We start from the raw sequence: 22,599 nt of genomic DNA, 5'->3' as shown, positions 1-22,599 counted from the left end.
AAGGTAAAATTTTACTAATGCAGTGGTTTCGTTAAAGGCCTCCAGCTAAACCGGAAATGAGTATGACGCTAATATCTTTTACTGTTTTGAACTGTTACCATATATATATATATATATATATATATATATATATATATATATTAGACTGTTTCAAAAAAATCGACAATTTTTTTTTTCTTATTTATATCGAAAATCTTGTTGGAAATGGTAAAAAAATGCTGTACAAGTTATAGCCCTTAATATTAATATTAAGAGGTGCAGCATTATACATTTTAATTTCCTGTTTAAATAACACAGGAACGGTGTTCTCTTGGATTTTGAAATTTTTTAGCTCTCGTTAGAGATAATATTTCAAAATGATCAAAACAGATTTTTATAGAAAATTTAACGCTCTACAAAAAATGTCTCTTACAGTTTTTTGATATATTCATTTTTTCAAAAGTTATTTAACATTAAAGTTGGATTGATTTAAAATTTTGACATTTTTCTCATTTTCTGACGCAACCATCAACTTTATGGGAAAATTTTATATGACATTTTTTGTAGAGAATTCAATTTCCTATAATTTATCTCCGAAAAAGTTTTTGATATTTTTTACAGATCATAAGTTATCTGCAGAAAACTAAAAATTTTATTAAATAAATGTTATTTTACTGCTTAAAATTAAGCATTTTATTTAAATAAGTAGATTTTTACTAAAAAAATTGATTGTTTATTATAATCAAAGTAGTATATATCGTTATACTAACAGACTTTTACTACAATTTGGCAATTTTTTTCTGTATTGACTTATAACTAGCAATAAGTATTGTAATTGCTCTTCATTTTTCGTGAAACACTTATTTCTAGTTATAAGTGAATACAGAAAAAAATTGCTAAATTTTAGTAAAAGTCTGTTAGTGTAACGATATATACTACTTTGATTATAATAAATAATCAATTTTTTTAGTAAAAATCTATTTATTTAAATAAAATGCTTAATTTTAAGCAGTAAAATAATATTTATTTAATAAAATTTTTGGTTTTCTGCTGATAACTTATGATTTGTAAAAAATATCAAAAACTTTTTCGGAGATAAATTATAGAAAATTGAATTCTCTACAAAAAATGTCATTTAAAATTTTCCCATAAGCTGATGGTTGCGTCAAAAAATAAGAAAAATTTTTTACCATTTCCAACAAGATTTTCGATATAAATAAGAAAAAAAAATTGTCGACTTTTTTGACACAGTCTAATATATATGCCAAATATATATTAGACTGCAGAGTGCTGTGCGCCTTAGACACTTTTTGGATGGGTGAAATCTCGTGCGTTCACGTCACCGACATGCTTATAACAGTATATCTGTACCCATACAGTTGACATATAGTGCTGTGTATATCTTATAAGTAAATTGAATGAATTTAGTGATAAATTTAAATATGTCCAGTGATCGAAAACTCAGTACTACAAAACATAAAACGACAATCGATGCCGCTTTTACGCGATACTTAGATAAATTTGAATCAAACATTTTCATTTCTTACTTAAGTTACTATATTTTTTTGTATTGATATTGCCCTCAAATGAAAATTTATCAGTTTAATCTTCTGAACATCTGAAAACAGGTTGTTCTACATTCGTGGCAACATCTTTAAATAAATCTGTCACCGACCCATCAAATAATATTCCACGTCAAACCAAATTAACATCAATCAACCCTGAGTACTCAAGAAAAAAGTACGATAATAGCACCAAAACTGAAGACAAGTAAAAATAAAAAAAAATATCTTGTAGGTACTGTTTAAAAGTTGTGCGGACCACATGCCAACAAATTTTCCTCAAACAATGCCACCGACCGGGGCACAATGGTCGACTCTTGTAGATGCTGTAGATTAAAAGATGGTCGATATTGTCCCCCGCTCTATAAATAAATCGGGGACCGCGGATGTACGTATGGCAGCAGCATAAAATAATCGGCGTCCATCGACTATCTGGGGCCACCTATGAAGAGTGCCCATTCAGATTCCACGTGCGTTATCGTCGAACACACCGAGCTATACAATGTATGAAATAGCCTGTTTTAAGTTGCATTGCAATGGTTGAATTTATTTTATTAGTAATTTGATGTTTCAGTAAATAAATGATAAGATTTATTTATAGATTAACTTGTGTGGGGCAGATAAAAAGCTGTTTTTACAGTTGAATCGAGGTATTTCTTATTTTCAGACGGTGAGGTGTGGTTTTTTGTACGTGCCGTCACACATGTTCAGTGAATATCCCGTCTAATTAATTCCTACACCTACTTCATTAATATGAGAAGTAATCACAACAGGGACATGTTCCATAAATTTTCTTGACCAAACATCGTTGCTATTAAACTGGGCATTAAAAGAGACGGCCCTAATACATGCAACATAAGTTGTCATGCCATAAACGAGGCTAATCTGTACTAATTATGAATGGAAGTCAGCTTCCAACCACTTTATCTATTGACCGACAATTCGATAGTCTATTAAAGTGTGTTAGATACCGTATTCAACAAAATAGTCTCTGTTATAATTAATAATTTTGTATCAATAATCTACAATCAATTTATGGGATGAAAAAAATATTCTGGTTGTTGGAACTGAAGAAGTCAAGCCTAGTTTTGACTGCCTCTTTAAAATAAGCATGTCGGTGACGCGAACGCATAATATTACCTTACCAAAAAGTGCGGAAGGTAACTAAAGAAGTTTTTACTTCAAAAATAAAAAAATTATAATCATTAAAGTCATAAATTTTTATTATCCCATAAAATAAACAAGTGTTTGAAGTTTCGAAAGTCGTGTTTCATGTTAAAAAGTTTGTAAATAAGTAACGAGTTTCCTTTTAGACTTTAAAATTTCCCCGCGCCACATTCGTTAGCAACAAAACATAAATCAACGTATCGATTACATCAATATTTGCCATATTCCTCCCCTTATGGTCCGGGGTACGGATCAAACCGATAAATTTATTTTTTCCGCGTCACAGAAACAAGGTAAGAAGGAAGATGAATATTTATTCGGCTTCAGTCTCCGCGTTGCCTTTTCGCCGACAAGATTTAATGTTTAATCCAATTACGGATTTCGAGGCGAGATTTTCGACTTAATTTCGATTGGTCCCCGTCTCTCTCTTCCACCCTCTTCATCTGTGTCGCCGGCCAGAAAACGACACACAAAAAAAATGTATTAAATCAGGCAAGCCACTCCAGTAATAAACAGTCTAAATTAAATGTCAATATTTCAGGAGATTTGCGCGTTTAAAATTACATTTTTACGAGCGGATTTAATATTGAGAGTATTTGCATACTGTTCCCTATACAAGTTCCACAATGGTGTAAAATTTGTTTTAAATATTTATGAGATTTTTACGTTGCGTTTTATTCTGTTTTCAGGGACATTCTGCAAATTAAAGGATATATGGAACTCGAAATTGTTTTTCGGTCTTTCGAAATTTCCTATTTTATTTTACAATGTTGTGATTCCTTAATGCGGCTTTTGTTTATTTCGTTTTTTATTGTTCCTCCTTTTTATGCACGTTTTGCTGGATTGCTATCATTTCCGCGGTGGAAAAATGTGTTATTTGTTGCTGAATTTCAGAGAAATGTGAAACATGTACGTTACAATATCTTTTATATTATGATTAAAGTTCTTTTTGTTGCAGTTTGATAAAATGAACAGTTATGTTGGGTACTGGGAAAAGTAATTTTTCATTTTTAACGACTAATTTTAAAATAAAAAAAATTTTAATTCAACAAAATAATGCTTACTAACTAACACTTTTTGGTAGGGGAAAATCTTATAAGTTCGCGTCACCGACATGCTCGTCCTTCTTTTGTTAATTTATTCAAACAAAAGAAAAAAGTAGGCAGGTAACCTCGGTTACTAGACCAACAAACTATGTGTCTACTGGAGTTTCAAGAGGTACCCGAAAACTAGACCTTAAGAATAAAATCCCGGAACTAGAGGGTGAGTTACAGCTGTATATTTGAGAGCATTTTGAAATCAGGTAAAATTTTACTAATGCAGTGGTTTCGTTTAAGGCCTCCAGCTAAGCCGGAAATGAATTTGAAGCTAATATCTATTACTGTTTTGAAAGTGGAGGGTTCATAGAGGATAATGCCGTCTGAAAGGAATCTCTATATAGAAATATTTGAGATTTTCAGGATCATCTTTATTTCTGATGTACTTTCAAGGAAATCGACAATTTTTTTTTTCTTATTTATATCGAAAATCTTGTTGGAAATGGTAAAAAAATACTGTGAAAGTTACAGCTCTTAATATTAATATTAAAAGGTGCCGCATCGTAGATTTTAAATTCCCGTTTAAATAACATGGGAAAGGTGTTCTCTTGGATTTTGAAACTGCTTAACTCTGGTTAGAGATAATATTTCAAAATGATCAAAACAGATTTTTATACAAAATTTAACGCTATACAAAAAATGTCTCTTTCAGTTTTTTGATATATTCACTTTTTCAAAAGTTATTTAACATTAAAGTTGGATTGATTTAAAATTTTGACATTTTTCTCATTTTGTGACGCAACCATCAACTTTATGGGAAAATTTTATATGACATTTTTTGTAAAGAATTCAATTTCCTATAATTTATCTTCGAAAAAGTTTTTGATATTTTTTACAAATCATAAGTTATCTGCAGAAAACTAAAAATTTTATTAAATAAATGTTTTTTTACTGCTTAAAATTAAGCATTTTATTTAAATAAATAGATTTTTACTAAAATAATTGATTGTTTATTATAATCAAAGTAGTATATATCGTTACACTAACAGACTTTTACTACAATTTGGCAATTTTTTTCTGTATTCACTTATAACTAGCAATAAGTGTTTCACGAAAAATGAACGGCAATTACAATACTTATTGCTAGTTATAAATCAATACAGAAAAAAATTGCCAAATTATAGTAAAAATTTGTTAGTGTAACGATATATACTACTCTGATTATAATACACAATCAATTTTTTTAGTAAAAATCTATTTATTTAAATAAAATGCTTAATTTTAAGCAGTAAAATAACATTTATTTAATAAAATTTTTAGTTTTCAGCAGGTAACTTATGATCTATGAAAAATATCAAAAACTTTATCAGAGATAAATTATAGGATAATGAACTCTCTACAAAAAATGTCATATAAAATTTTCCCATAAAGTTGATGGTTGCGTCAGAAAATGAGAAAAACGTCAAAATTTTAAATCAATCCAACTTTAATGTTAAATAACTTTTGAAAAAATGAATATATCAAAAAACTGAAAGAGACATTTTTTGTAAAGCGTTAAATTTTCTATAAAAATCTGTTTTGATCATTTTGAAATATTATCTCTAACGAGAGATAAAAAATTTCAAAATCCAAGAGAAAACCGTTCCTGTGTTATTTAAACGGGAAACTAAAATTTACGATGCGGCACCACTTAATATTAATATTAAGAGCTGTAACTTTCACAGTATTTTGTTTACCATTTCCAACAAGATTTTCGATATAAATAAGAAAAAAAAATTGTCCATTTTTTTTTAAACAGCCTAATAAACATGCATAAAATTGTTACTCGGAGTGTCAATAAATGTGAAAACCAGATTGATGATCAATTTAATTCAAACATTATGAAATTTCAGAATTAATACTAAAAGTTCTAAGTTTTCACTTTTATCGGCTCTATAATTATATGCGCAAACTGTAGATTTAAAGCCACTGCGCATCTCTAGGGGCGTGTCCTTCTCTCAACTTAAACTAACCGGAGTTTAAAACGCAATAAAATCAACCTAATCGTGTATTACAGAGGTTTTACATTATTACTATCGTTATTTCGCTAATGTAATAAATGGCACGGTCACATAAAAATCTCAGTTTCAGCAATTAAGCGGAGTGGTGAGAAACTGGCGTGGCAGATGCTAGACCTAATAGAAACAGTTTCATCTCTAGTTGCAGATGCCATTATAACATTATAATTGAGCAATTAGAGTCGGACAGTTTTATTTTTCGATCTAATTAGTGTCCCGCAGTGGTAAAAATTCGCGGCCGACGGATCAATCTTGGAAAAACTCATTTCTAATTGACCGCAATAATCTGCCGCTTTACGACTAGTATAAATTCATAAATATTTTCAGATTATTGCGCCGCGCATATGCTCCAAGTGCACATCGCTTATAAAACCATTTAATATTGGTTTAGAAACTACTATAATTAGCAATAATTATAAATACATGTAATCAATATAACGCCGCCTTTTCCACGATTCTTTTTTTAAAACCACCACGACTGCAACACGTGTTGCATTGGGACAATGGAAACGGTCATGGAATGCCGTTTCGATTACTGTGGGAATATGCCAAGCAACGAGGCTCTTCTTGCTGTCTCCCAACATTTTTTGGCACACGTCCGTCTGTCATAACAGGACCGCACCGTCGGTTGACAACAAATCAAGGGGGCAGTTTTGGTCTATCGGGTGTTTCTTCAGCGTCCAATCTTCTCGAAATGCCGAACGGGCAGGTGTAAAAATGCGACGGCGTTCGGAGTCGACAGCCGTGACCGGGTGCATCACAACGGCCGTGACCTCTGCGCAGCTGTGATTTGTAGGTCTGGACCCGATGGGATCGCCTTTACCAATTAAACGCCATGTACTACAACGAAAGCCATACGTTTTGCCAACTCTTTTGTCAGCGTTTGATTTGCGTCCGCGTTGATCGCTCATTATTATTGGAGGCCGGGGTCAAGGTTGGTGGGCAGTTTTGTGTGGGGAAGTGGCCGTTGGGCCGGGAGTTCCTTTGAAGAAGATGCCTTGTGCAGTTGCTGAAACTGCACAAGAAAAATCAAGATATCCTCCATAAATATAAAATATATATTTTTTTAAATTCCGTCAATTAAGGACAAATTTCTTCTGAAGAATTATTTTCCAAATATAAAAGTCTTATATATGTCAATTATACCTTATTTTGGCTTAATATAACACACTTTTGTTGACGGTATAAAAAACAACGATTGTAATTGGAACCAAAATATGTACAACCGGTCACTCGATTTCAAAACTGATCTTGAACGATTATTTGGGAAATTTACCTTCTAAACTAACCCCCCGCGATATTTGGTGTATATATACATTTTTTTTTTCTTATTTATATCGAAAATCTTGTTGGAAATGGTAAAAAATACTGTAAAAGTTACAGCTCTGATAGAAAATTGAATTTTCTACAAAAAATGTCATATAAAATTTTCCCATAAAGTTGATGATTGCGTCAGAAAATGAGAAAAATGTCAAAATTTTAAATCAAAACAACTTTAATGTTAAATAACTTTTGAAAAAATGAATATATCAAAAAACTGTAAGAGACATTTTTTGTAGAGCGTTAAATTTTCTATAAAAATCTGTTTTGATCATTTTGAAATATTATCTCTAACGAGAGTTAAAAAATTTCAAAATCCAACAGAACACCGTTCCCGTGTTATTTAAACGGGAAATTAAAATTTACGATGCGGCACCTCTTAATATTAATATTAAGAGCTGTAACTTTTTTTTACCATTTCCAACAAGATTTTCGATATAAATAAGAAAAAAAATTGACCGTTTTTTTGAAACAGCCTAATGTTTATATTATTTTTTTATTATTTAAATATATTACGGGCTGTACAAGATCATGATAAAATATAAATACAATTCAATTGAAATAACAATTAATATACAATCATATTATTTATGGATAGTTTTTGTATTTACTTAAATTTCAATGTACTTTATTTTTAACACTATTTTAATTGTTTGCATCATTGTAATCATTAATTTCAATAATACCTAGACTTTTTGTACTTTCAATTATTTCATTTTGTTCTAAAAAAGATACAATAGACTTATAGTAACTAAAGTAAGAAATGAACAGTTTGATTCATCATATACAGTCAACTGTATAGCTACAGATATAGTGCTCTAAGCATGTTGGTGACGCTAACGCACGATATTTTTCCCATACAAAAAGTGTCTAAGGCGCACAGCACACTGCGCATGCGCCAGTCATGAGCAAGTCAATGATTCGAACGCATAATATTTCTCTACCAAAAAATGCCCAACGCGGCTAAAGAAGTTTTCACAAAAAACATACGTTTAATTTCTAAAATCAGGAATATTTCATATTAACAATATAAAATTATTTTAAAACAAGTCACTTTTATGCATATATATGTCTTAAGTGTAACCTCCAAAACGTACATTATCACAACTGTAGTTAGACAAGGAAAAAACATTCACTCAGCATTTTATGACCCCATTAACTGTTATTGATTATATTAAAAATCCATTTTGGTAAATTAATTTACAGACATTCCATCCATTTACGACCGTTGATTCAATTTAGTGTAATTTTATAAACGCAAATGGTTCTTTCACCAGTTAGCTATATCATGATCTTGAGGTTGAAAAAAGATATTAGCGTAAATCTGGGCTAATTTGTCGGTAATATTGGAAATTACCACGGCACCTTGGCAACAACGATTGCAAAATGTCGTTGGCATTATTGTTTTTTTTTGGGTGATAGAAGCCAATTTTCTAAGGATTGTATTTCAGAATAATTGGCATACCTCAAGCTGGTAACAACACAGATGTGTTAAGGGGAAAATGTAAAGTTGAGCTTACGATTATTTGGAACGGAGCCCAAATTGTAAAATCCATGAGAAAAGTTTCGGGATTCAACTGAATTACTTCATTTTGAAATGACTGTGAATACATACTTGCAATGTGTTTTACATCAATAAATAATAACTAACGTTTAGTACCTCTAAAAATAATAATAAAGTATAAATAAATGAGTAAAAAAGTCAACATAGTACCAATTTTAAAATTTTTAAAATCACATCAAGTTTCAATAAAGCTTTGGTGAAGATAAAAATTATTTGTCATGTTAAAATTGTGGTAAGTTGTTGCTACTTATGCTACTTGAGAACATTTCTCATATTTATTATTTTTATTACTGTATATTTTAAAATAAAATGATGGTAATATAAAATGATTATTTAAATTTTCATTTCAGGTTTTAATCTAAAATATTTTATGTGCTTACAAACTATATTTGATATCAATTTCAATGTTTAACATAAATTACATTAAATTTAAAAATAATATACTATTTTCAATTAAAATTCATTTGATTTTATTTATATCAATGCATATTGTTTAAATCACAGCTAATTTTTGTTTCCATATCACAGATATTGTATAAATCAATGTGTCATCAGTAAATAAATTAATTTCAATTATTAAACAGAATTATCAGCTGCAAAGATTATAAATTAATTTTGACTTTTTAAAGATGTGTATCATCAGCATATTTATGAGTGTTTAACATTATCATTTATAATGATTATATATCACTTTAGGGAATTAATTTGGGCTCTTTAAAGACGTGTTGCTCTAACTGGAACAATAAAACTTAATTGTGACACAGATATATTAAGAAAGATATAAAATTGTGAAAACTTTTATTTGGAAAAACCTAATTTAATAAGTTTATTCGAGGAATAGAACTCGTACAATGTGTTTTATTTAAATAAACATTAAATTAATTTGGGTATTTTAAACATATTATAAGAAAACATAAATTTAAATGGAAGATTTAAAGGACAATATGTAATTTATTGTTCTCAAAACATACACCTTTTTAAATGTATTTACATTTCGCAAATTCAAATAAACCTTGTTTTAATTTAATTATAATTATATCAAGAATGCCTATTTACGAATGTACAAAGAGAAAACTGATGTAAATTACAAAATTACCGGGGGTAAATTTAAAGTAAATATTTTAATACCTAACATAAAGCAATCAGTTGAAAGAGAGGAGAGTAGGTACAGCGGATGTGTATCTACATCAAATACATTTTCAGTATATAGAGCTAACGAACCGTTGCACAAAGCGAAAAGCATCAGAGAAAGATGGAGAAGGGAAAAACCAGTACGAAAAACTCGAATCATATTTTTCAAATGAAACTACATAATTGACCTGGGTTAATTTCAACGTTTTGCATGATCGATCCCATTAAATACGTATTTATTGTTTGCCCAAATAACACGACACGTCGCAAAATAAGTCTTCGGTTTGGATTCCACGTCGCTGCATTCAACCCGCGGGCTAAATGGATAAATGCCTCGGTAATGAGTCAGCCCGCATTAAAATGAATTCTGTCCGTGTGAATATCGCGCTAGTACCACGGTTGTGGGTACTGGCATCGCACCGGTACGGGAGAGAGAGACCGGACCGGGGATGACCAATTTATGGGTACAAGTCCGGTAAGTTATTGTACACGATCCCGGTGAATATTTATTCCAGCTCAGCCGAGCATAAAAACAGAGAAATAACCTAGGTAATTACTTTATTCCAGTTTCGAAAAAAATCCGAAGCCCGGTTTTTTCTTGTGCCATCGACACAGTGTGTATTTCTCTATCTTCATCTTGTTCTATCGGTCCCTGGATCATTAGTGCAGATTTTAAATGGGCATTTTTATGACACGACTGAAGTAGAAATCATAAATATAATAAAGCAAACAAGAACAAAATATACATTTGATATTTATTAATATTCTACAAAGATAGAAAAAAATATTCAATCCAAAATTGGTATTCTCTTGTATCTGAATAAATGACTTTGTCCAGAGAGATGTCTAAACATAAACTTTCGCACCATAAATTTAGATGGTATAAAAGAGAATCAAAATAAACTTCCTTCCTGAATGATAGATTTCAATATATTGAAGATCCTGACAACCTTAGACCTTTATTTATTCTTTCTACTCTGTCGAAAGTTTTAGAATATGTCATAAAAACTAAAATTTCAAATTATTTTATGCGACATGTGCTTTTTACTTCTGTACAACATGAATTTAGACGGTATAAAAGGGAATCAAAATAAACTTCCTTCTTGAATGATAGATTTCAATATATTGAAGAACCTGACAATCTTAGACCTTTATTTATTCTTTCTACTCTGTCGAAAGTTTTAGAATACATCATAAAAACTGAAATTTAAAATTATTTTATGCGATATGTGCTTTTTACTTCTGTCCAACATAGATTTAGACAGTATAAAAGGAAATCAAAATAAGCTTCCTTCCTGAATGATAGATTTCAATGTATTGAATATCCTGACAATTTTAGACCTTTATTTATTCTTTCTATTCTGTCGAAGGTTTTAGAATATGCTATAAAAACTAAAATTTCAAATTATTTTATGCGACATGTGCTTTTTACTTCTGTACAACCTGAATTTAGACGGTATAAAAGGGAATCAAAATAAACTTCCTTCCTGAATGAGATTTCAATATATTGAAGATCCTGACAACCTTAGACCCTTATTTATTCTTTCTACTCTGTCGAAAGTTTGAGAATACCCATAAAAACTAAAATTTCAAATTATTTTATGCGACATGTGCTTTTTACTTCTGTACAACATGGGTTTAGACGGTATAAAAGGGAATCAAAATAAACTTCCTTCCTGAATGATAGATTTCAATGTATTGAAGATCCTGACAATCTTAGACCTTTATTTATTCTTTCTACTCTGTCGAAAGTTTTAGAATATGTCATAAAAACTAAAATTTCAAATTATTTTATGCGACATGTGCTTTTTACTTCTGTCCAACATGGATTTAGATGGTATAAAAGGGAATCAATATAAACTTCCTTCCTGAACGATATATTTGAATATATTAAAGATCCTGACAATCTTAGACCTTTATTTATTCTTTCTACTTTGTCGAAAGTTTTAGAATATGTCATAAAAACTAAAATTTCAAATTATTTTATGCGACATGTGCTTTTTACTTCTGTACAACATGGATTTAGACGGTATAAAAGGGAATCAAAATAAACTTCCTTCCTGAATGATAGATTTCAATATATTGAAGATCCTGACAATCTTAGACCTTTATTTATTCTTTCTACTCTGTCGAAAGTTTGAGAATACCCATAAAAACTAAAATTTCAAATTATTTTATGCGACATGTGCTTTTTACTTCTGTACAATATGGGTTTAGACGGTATAAAAGGGAATCAAAATAAACTTCCTTCCTGAATGATAGATTTCAATGTATTGAAGATCCTGACAATCTTAGACCTTTATTTATTCTTTCTACTCTGTCGAAAGTTTTAGAATATGTCATAAAAACTAAAATTTCAAATTATTTTATGCGACATGTGCTTTTTACTTCTGTACAACATGGATTTAGATGGTATAAAAGGGAATCAAAATAAACTTCCTTTCTGAATGATAGATTTCAATATATTAAAGATCCTGGCAATCTCAGACCTTTATTTATTCTTTCTACTCTGTCGAAAGTTTTAGAATATGCCCTAAAAACTAAAATTTCAAATTATTTTATGCGACATATGCTTTTTACTTCTGTCCAACATGGATTTAGATGGTATAAAAGGGAATCAATATAAACTTCCTTCCTGAACGATATATTTCAATATATTAAAGATCCTGACAATCTTAGACCTTTATTTATTCTTTCTACTTTGTCGAAAGTTTTAGAATATGTCATAAAAACTAAAATTTCAAATTATTTTATGCGACATGTGCTTTTTACTTCTGTACAACATGGGTTTAGACGGTATAAAAGGGAATCAAAATAAACTTCCTTCCTGAATGATAGATTTCAATATATTGAAGATCCTGACAACCTTAGACCTTTATTTATTCTTTCTACTCTGTCGAAAGTTTTAGAATATGTCATAAAAACCAAAATTTCAAATTATTTTATGCGCCATGCACTTTTTACTTCTGTTCAACGTGGATTTAGAAGGTATAAAAGGGAATCAATATAAACTTCCTTCCTGAATGATAGATTTCAATATATTGAAGATCCTGACAATCTTAGACCTTTATTTATTCTTTCTACTCTGTCGAAAGTTTTAGAATATGTCATAAAAACTAAAATTTCAAATTATTTTATGCGACATATGCTTTTTACTTCTGTCCAACATCGATTTAGACGGTATAAAAGGGAATCAAAATAAACTTCCTTCCTGAATGATAGATTTCAATATATTGAAGATCCTGACAACCTTAGACCTTTATTTATTCTTTCTACTCTGTCGAAAGTTTTAGAATATGTCATAAAAACCAAAATTTCAAATTATTTTATGCGCCATGCACTTTTTACTTCTGTTCAACGTGGATTTAGAAGGTATAAAAGGGAATCAATATAAACTTCCTTCCTGAATGAGATTTCAATATATTGAAGATCCTGACAACCTTAGACCCTTATTTATTCTTTCTACTCTGTCGAAAGTTTGAGAATACCCATAAAAACTAAAATTTCAAATTATTTTATGCGACATGTGCTTTTTACTTCTGTACAACATGGGTTTAGACGGTATAAAAGGGAATCAAAATAAACTTCCTTCCTGAATGATAGATTTCAATGTATTGAAGATCCTGACAATCTTAGACCTTTATTTATTCTTTCTACTCTGTCGAAAGTTTTAGAATATGTCATAAAAACTAAAATTTCAAATTATTTTATGCGACATGTGCTTTTTACTTCTGTCCAACATGGATTTAGATGGTATAAAAGGGAATCAATATAAACTTCCTTCCTGAACGATATATTTGAATATATTAAAGATCCTGACAATCTTAGACCTTTATTTATTCTTTCTACTTTGTCGAAAGTTTTAGAATATGTCATAAAAACTAAAATTTCAAATTATTTTATGCGACATGTGCTTTTTACTTCTGTACAACATGGATTTAGACGGTATAAAAGGGAATCAAAATAAACTTCCTTCCTGAATGATAGATTTCAATATATTGAAGATCCTGACAATCTTAGACCTTTATTTATTCTTTCTACTCTGTCGAAAGTTTGAGAATACCCATAAAAACTAAAATTTCAAATTATTTTATGCGACATGTGCTTTTTACTTCTGTACAATATGGGTTTAGACGGTATAAAAGGGAATCAAAATAAACTTCCTTCCTGAATGATAGATTTCAATGTATTGAAGATCCTGACAATCTTAGACCTTTATTTATTCTTTCTACTCTGTCGAAAGTTTTAGAATATGTCATAAAAACTAAAATTTCAAATTATTTTATGCGACATGTGCTTTTTACTTCTGTACAACATGGATTTAGATGGTATAAAAGGGAATCAAAATAAACTTCCTTTCTGAATGATAGATTTCAATATATTAAAGATCCTGGCAATCTCAGACCTTTATTTATTCTTTCTACTCTGTCGAAAGTTTTAGAATATGCCCTAAAAACTAAAATTTCAAATTATTTTATGCGACATATGCTTTTTACTTCTGTCCAACATGGATTTAGATGGTATAAAAGGGAATCAATATAAACTTCCTTCCTGAACGATATATTTCAATATATTAAAGATCCTGACAATCTTAGACCTTTATTTATTCTTTCTACTTTGTCGAAAGTTTTAGAATATGTCATAAAAACTAAAATTTCAAATTATTTTATGCGACATGTGCTTTTTACTTCTGTACAACATGGGTTTAGACGGTATAAAAGGGAATCAAAATAAACTTCCTTCCTGAATGATAGATTTCAATATATTGAAGATCCTGACAACCTTAGACCTTTATTTATTCTTTCTACTCTGTCGAAAGTTTTAGAATATGTCATAAAAACCAAAATTTCAAATTATTTTATGCGCCATGCACTTTTTACTTCTGTTCAACGTGGATTTAGAAGGTATAAAAGGGAATCAATATAAACTTCCTTCCTGAATGATAGATTTCAATATATTGAAGATCCTGACAATCTTAGACCTTTATTTATTCTTTCTACTCTGTCGAAAGTTTTAGAATATGTCATAAAAACTAAAATTTCAAATTATTTTATGCGACATATGCTTTTTACTTCTGTCCAACATCGATTTAGACGGTATAAAAGGGAATCAAAATAAACTTCCTTCCTGAATGATAGATTTCAATATATTGAAGATCCTGACAACCTTAGACCTTTATTTATTCTTTCTACTCTGTCGAAAGTTTTAGAATATGTCATAAAAACCAAAATTTCAAATTATTTTATGCGCCATGCACTTTTTACTTCTGTTCAACGTGGATTTAGAAGGTATAAAAGGGAATCAATATAAACTTCCTTCCTGAATGAGATTTCAATATATTGAAGATCCTGACAACCTTAGACCCTTATTTATTCTTTCTACTCTGTCGAAAGTTTGAGAATACCCATAAAAACTAAAATTTCAAATTATTTTATGCGACATGTGCTTTTTACTTCTGTACAACATGGGTTTAGACGGTATAAAAGGGAATCAAAATAAACTTCCTTCCTGAATGATAGATTTCAATGTATTGAAGATCCTGACAATCTTAGACCTTTATTTATTCTTTCTACTCTGTCGAAAGTTTTAGAATATGTCATAAAAACTAAAATTTCAAATTATTTTATGCGACATGTGCTTTTTACTTCTGTCCAACATGGATTTAGATGGTATAAAAGGGAATCAATATAAACTTCCTTCCTGAACGATATATTTGAATATATTAAAGATCCTGACAATCTTAGACCTTTATTTATTCTTTCTACTTTGTCGAAAGTTTTAGAATATGTCATAAAAACTAAAATTTCAAATTATTTTATGCGACATGTGCTTTTTACTTCTGTACAACATGGATTTAGACGGTATAAAAGGGAATCAAAATAAACTTCCTTCCTGAATGATAGATTTCAATATATTGAAGATCCTGACAATCTTAGACCTTTATTTATTCTTTCTACTCTGTCGAAAGTTTGAGAATACCCATAAAAACTAAAATTTCAAATTATTTTATGCGACATGTGCTTTTTACTTCTGTACAATATGGGTTTAGACGGTATAAAAGGGAATCAAAATAAACTTCCTTCCTGAATGATAGATTTCAATGTATTGAAGATCCTGACAATCTTAGACCTTTATTTATTCTTTCTACTCTGTCGAAAGTTTTAGAATATGTCATAAAAACTAAAATTTCAAATTATTTTATGCGACATGTGCTTTTTACTTCTGTACAACATGGATTTAGATGGTATAAAAGGGAATCAAAATAAACTTCCTTTCTGAATGATAGATTTCAATATATTAAAGATCCTGGCAATCTCAGACCTTTATTTATTCTTTCTACTCTGTCGAAAGTTTTAGAATATGCCCTAAAAACTAAAATTTCAAATTATTTTATGCGACATATGCTTTTTACTTCTGTCCAACATGGATTTAGATGGTATAAAAGGGAATCAATATAAACTTCCTTCCTGAACGATATATTTCAATATATTAAAGATCCTGACAATCTTAGACCTTTATTTATTCTTTCTACTTTGTCGAAAGTTTTAGAATATGTCATAAAAACTAAAATTTCAAATTATTTTATGCGACATGTGCTTTTTACTTCTGTACAACATGGGTTTAGACGGTATAAAAGGGAATCAAAATAAACTTCCTTCCTGAATGATAGATTTCAATATATTGAAGATCCTGACAACCTTAGACCTTTATTTATTCTTTCTACTCTGTCGAAAGTTTTAGAATATGTCATAAAAACCAAAATTTCAAATTATTTTATGCGCCATGCACTTTTTACTTCTGTTCAACGTGGATTTAGAAGGTATAAAAGGGAATCAATATAAACTTCCTTCCTGAATGATAGATTTCAATATATTGAAGATCCTGACAACCTTAGACCTTTATTTATTCTTTCTACTCTGTCGAAAGTTTTAGAATATGTCATAAAAACCAAAATTTCAAATTATTTTATGCGCCATGCACTTTTTACTTCTGTTCAACGTGGATTTAGAAGGTATAAAAGGGAATCAATATAAACTTCCTTCCTGAATGATAGATTTCAATATATTGAAGATCCTGACAATCTTAGACCTTTATTTATTCTTTCTACTCTGTCGAAAGTTTTAGAATATGCTATAAAAACTAAAATTTCAAATTATTTTATGCGACATGTGCTTTTTACTTCTGTACAACATGGGTTTAGACGGTATAAAAGGGAATCAAAATAAACTTCCTTCCTGAATGATAGATTTCAATGTATTGAAGATCCTGACAATCTTAGACCTTTATTTATTCTTTCTACTCTGTCGAAAGTTTTAGAATATGTCATAAAAACTAAAATTTCAAATTATTTTATGCGACATGTGCTTTTTACTTCTGTACAACATGGATTTAGATGGTATAAAAGGGAATCAAAATAAACTTCCTTTCTGAATGATAGATTTCAATATATTAAAGATCCTGGCAATCTCAGACCTTTATTTATTCTTTCTACTCTGTCGAAAGTTTTAGAATATGCCCTAAAAACTAAAATTTCAAATTATTTTATGCGACATGTGCTTTTTACTTCTGTCCAACATGGATTTAGATGGTATAAAAGGGAATCAATATAAACTTCCTTCCTGAACGATATATTTCAATATATTAAAGATCCTGACAATTTTAGACCTTTACTTATTCTTTCTACTCTGTCGAAAGTTTTAGAATATGCCCTAAAAACTAAAATTTCAAATTATTTTATGCGACATGGACTTTTTACTTCTGTCCAACGTGGATTTAGACGGTATAAAAGAGAATCAAAATAAACTTCCTTCCTGAATGATAGATTTCAATGTATTGAAGATCCTGACAATCTTAGACCTTTATTTATTCTTTCTACTCCATCGAAAGTTCTAGAATATGTCATAAAAACTAAAATTTCAAATTATTTTATATGGCATGTGCTTTTTACTTCTGTCCAGCATGGATTTAGACGGTATAAAAGGGAATCAAAATAAACTTCCTTCCTGAATGAGATTTCAATATATTGAAGATCCTGACAACCTTAGACCCTTATTTATTCTTTCTACTCTGTCGAAAGTTTTAGAATACCCATAAAAACTAAAATTTCAAATTATTTTATGCGACATGTACTTTTTACCTCTATCCAACATGGATTTAGACAGTATAAAAGGAAATCAAAATAAACTTCCTTCTTGAATGATAGATTTCAATATATTGAAGATCCTGACAATCTTAGACCTTTATTTATCCTTTCTACTCTGTCGAAAGTTTTAGAATATGCTATAAAAACTAAAATTTCAAATTATTTTATGCGATATGTGCTTTTTACTTCTGTCCAACATGGATTTAAACGATATAAAAGGGAATCAATATAAACTTCCTTCCTGAGTGATAGATTTCAATATATTGAAGATCCTGACAATCTTAGACATTTATTTATTCTTTCTACTCTGCCGAAACAATCTTAAACGTATTAATATGTTGAGTGAAACCGGATACCTCAAAATATACGAAAATTAAAACACAATTTCTCCAAAATTTAATTTTGGAGAAATTATATTTTATTTTTTTTTATTTGTGACATTAAATAAATCATAAATGATTTATTTACCATCACAACTGATTATGATTCTATTTTTTTTTTAATGGTTTTATATAAAAATTGTTATTATTTTTAACAATTTCGTTCTCGCTGCAACGAATTTCATAGTGTTTTCGAACAATATACAATAAAACAAACTCACGTACGTTGTGGTGTGGAGGAACGTCGGCGCCCCGTATCTGGAATCGTATTTTTCAGGCTGCGGCCCCGTGAAAGAATTAGCCGGGAATATGGGGTAGACGAAAACTGACTGAAACAAAGTAATGCCATTACTCACAAGTAACTTTATCAATATTAACGTAACATTAATTTCGAAGTGTATGGCCGTAACGTTTCCGAAATAGCGCGGGGCTTTATGTTTTATTATGCCGGCAACGATTTGTGTTTTACTCTCGACGTTGCCTAAAACCTACTTTATATATAGAAAATAATTGAATGCGTCCTATTATATTGTTCGGAGACATTTTTCATTAAATACAGTGTTTTATGTTTATTATAATGGGTATTTATTAATTGTTGGCTGACTTGTCTTACCAATTCAATTTTCTGTGTATAAAAAAAATAAATATTCATTATTATTAAATGTTAGCTTTATTTAATGACGACACATTATTATTTAGAAGTATTAAGATATCTATCTTAAACCTTTATTTTTTATTTAATAATTAATTTTAATTAGCTCGAATACTTCAAAATCAATCATATTTAGCCTTCGCCTATAATTAAAATATTTTAAATCTTAATTAATTGTAATATTATAGTAGTTTAGGTATAAACAATTTAAAAAAATTAAATTAAAATGTTTGTATGTCTGTAAAATTTAATTCATATGAAATATTTTATTTAAATTAGAAGAAATATAATAAATTATTTAGATAAAAATGTGTTATTGTGTTGAAGTTGACCTCCTGCAAACACATAAGTGGAAACAAAAATGGCGAGGCGAAGGGAATCGATTTGGAGAGTATGCAGCGAAAACGGGTGGCTGAGCGATTTATTAAATTTGTAAAAATTTCGCGGCTGCAGATTTTTCAAAGGGTGCAGAAAGGGGCAGGCTGGAATTGTCGGGGGGGGGGGGGGGGGGGGGTCGTCATGGAGAGGGTGGCGGGCGTTTGGTCGACAATGATTCATGGTGCTGTGATATTAAAAAGTAATTTATATGTGTGTGAGCTCGCTTTTTATTTGCTTTTTCTTGTTTCGTTTTTATTTTCATACTTGCTTCATAAAATGGAATTTATTTACGTTTTATGCTATATTTTTCCGACGATATGACAATGTTTTTCTCTATATTTCATCCGGAATAATTATTTATCTTAAAATGATTTTTTTCGCTTCACAATTTATTCTGCTTAATCCACATAATAAATTTCAACAAATAATGCGCTTTCCATTATTTGCGTTCAGCAAACAGTAACAATAAAAACAAAATCATCTAATCTATTACTGCTTGCTTTGTTTTCCCTTTATTTGTGTACGTGTTCTCTGCCATTTCCCATTTTCGAAATTACACCTCTGTCAGATACACTATTCAAAAAGAAATGGCAAAAAGGATTTGCACAATTCCTTTGTTTTCGTCGGGGCAAAGGGGATTATTAACTCCCGCCGATTCGTACTGTGTGTACGTATTTGAATTATTTGTCATCGTTCATAAAATTCAGCGGGGCCGTTTTCCCATTCAATTATCGGCCATCATTATTAGTTCACATCCATTAGCTGAGCAAAGTCGAAAAGCTAAGAATGATTACGAGAAACAACAATGAAAACAACATTCTTGATGTAATTAAGAACAAAAAAGAAGTCCGGTCAACTGGAATCATAAATCAGTTTCTTTGACGTAGTGGCATGCAACAAAACAATTAAAATGCTTAAAATGTGTGCGTTGTATGTGTAAGTATCTCTGCCCAGTCTGTCAGTGCAACTTTTATTCGTTTGCTGAAGAAATCGTTTTTAACTTGACAGTGTTGGGAATATACAGGAATCTGAAAAAAATAACCGGTACAGTTATCTGCGTGACTCATCGGTTTAATGCACAATCTAAATTCACATTAATATTGATTAATAACTAGGCAATAATGATTTTCTGTCACATCTAATGGTTATTAATATGTTTAAAATAAATTTTATACATGTTCTATTAAAATATAATTAATTATTATTATTTTCATTAACAACATTCAATTAATAAATGTAAATGTCACAAATAATAATAATAATAATAATATTAAATATAAAAAAAATGAAGTTGAAGTGAAAACTTTTAGTATTAAAATTTGAAAATTCATAATGTTTGAATTAAATTTAACAACATCAATCTGGTTTTCACATCTATTGACACTCCGATCTGCAATTTTATGTATGTTTATATGGTACTTTATTATTTAAATATATTACAGGCTGTACAAGATCATGACAAAATATAAATACAATTCAATTGAAATAACAATTAATATACAATCATATTATTTATGGATAATATTTGTATTTACTTAAATTTCAAGGTACTTTATTTTTAACATTATTTTAATTGTTTGCATCATTATCATCATTAATTTCAAAAATACTTAGACTTTTTTTACTTTCAATTATTTCATTTTGTTCTAAAAAATATACAATGGGCTTATGGTAACTAAAGTAAGAAATGAAAATGTTTGATTCAAATTTATTTGAGTATGGTGTAAAAGTGGCATCGATTGTCGTTTTATGTTTTGTAGTACTCAGTTTCCGATCATTGGACATATTTAAATAAATTTTTCACTAAATCCATTCAATTTCACTTATAAGATATACACAGCACTATACGTCAACTGTATAACTATAGATATACTGGTATAAGCATGTCGGTGACGCGAACGCACGAGATTTCACCCATCCAAAAAGTGTCTGAGGCGCACAGCACACTGCGCATGCGTCAGTCATGAGCGTGTCAATGACGCGAACGCATAATATTTACTTACCAAAAAGTGCCCAACGCAGCTAAAGAAGTTTTTACTTCTAAAAATACATTGAATCTATTATTATTAGGTTAGGAAAGGCTAATTTTCAGTTTATACACTTTTGTTGACGGTATAAAAAACAAGTATGTTTTACTTTTGCTTAATACACATCCCTCCTTCGATTGTAATTGGAACCAAAATATGTACAACCGGTCACTTGATTTCAATACTGATCTTGAACGATTATTTGAGAAATTTACATTCTAAACATACCTGATTTTAATTTATTTCAGCTCAAAACAGCTTTTTTATCTCATTTCAGGATACCAAAATACATAAAGGATTAAAATAAACTTATGTAGTTGAAAGTTCATGCTTGAAAAATGAATGAATGTGTTTTATATATCATAAAGTCATAGAGCCAACATAAATTTTAGACAATTTTAAGTAAACAAAACAATAACCATTAGTTCTAATCTTCCATGTAAAATATACACATGTTAAATCACAATTAATATTAATAAAACAGAAAAGTTTAAAGCCATTATTTACTAAAACTGTCACGAAAAAAAAACTAAAATTAGAAAACAGATAACAGAGCAGCGGTTTCGTATAAAAATGTTTTATGATCTATTAATATTTGTCTTGAACTAAGTGAACCGCATTTGAAAAGGAGACAAAGGTTGTTGCTGCCCTGGATAAGAGAGAACCGGTTATGCACCGTCCGTCTTGATATTATTCAAGAGTTTTGTACGGCCGGTTGTATTACATATTTTGTGCGTTCCACACGGCACTTCGATACCGGATCACAATTAAATTATAATACAATGAGATACTAAACCTGTAATAAAGAGATTTTAAAAACGCATCGATACCGCATTAAATTACGAAATTGTGCCCCCGACTATAATTAACCGGTAATTTATGTGCTTTGGCTTTTTTTACTTCACTCTTTTTTTTTCTTTTGCTTCGGAGCTGGACGGATTTAAAACCAATATCGAGGTGGAAATGAAGAAAAAAGTGAACGAGGCGTACGTGACTGACATTTCTTACAAATCTTCGCCTTTTGGTATGAACTAGATTGTTCAGTGCTCATAAAATTGATTGATTTTGATCATCCATTCGAAAATCTTTTTCACTCAAATATTTTATCAGGGTGGAAATGGGGAAAAAGTGTGACATTTCTTATAAATCTTCAACTTTCGTAGGAACTACATTGAGAACGTTGAAATGATAATTTTTTTCCT

At 29.8% G+C, this 22,599-nt stretch overlaps 1 protein-coding gene and 1 long non-coding RNA gene across 2 annotated transcripts in view; both read right to left on the bottom strand.

Annotated features, from left to right (window-relative positions):
* Positions 1–22,599, bottom strand: part of LOC109605805 (FAD synthase) — a 199,285-nt gene that overhangs the window by 90,772 nt on the left and 85,914 nt on the right. The window lies entirely within an intron of this gene.
* Positions 1–22,599, bottom strand: part of LOC126265762 (uncharacterized) — a 153,263-nt gene that overhangs the window by 46,696 nt on the left and 83,968 nt on the right. The window contains exon 3 of the long non-coding RNA XR_007548237.1: positions 18,566–18,669. This is a non-coding gene — a long non-coding RNA (uncharacterized LOC126265762). The remainder of the gene's footprint in view (positions 1–18,565; positions 18,670–22,599) is intronic.

This window comes from Aethina tumida, chromosome 5, assembly GCF_024364675.1.
Source record: "Aethina tumida isolate Nest 87 chromosome 5, icAetTumi1.1, whole genome shotgun sequence".
Classification (NCBI taxonomy): Eukaryota; Metazoa; Arthropoda; class Insecta; order Coleoptera; family Nitidulidae; genus Aethina; species Aethina tumida.
The sequence above is the reverse complement of the archived record's forward strand: the minus strand, read 5'-3'. Positions and strand labels throughout refer to the sequence as shown.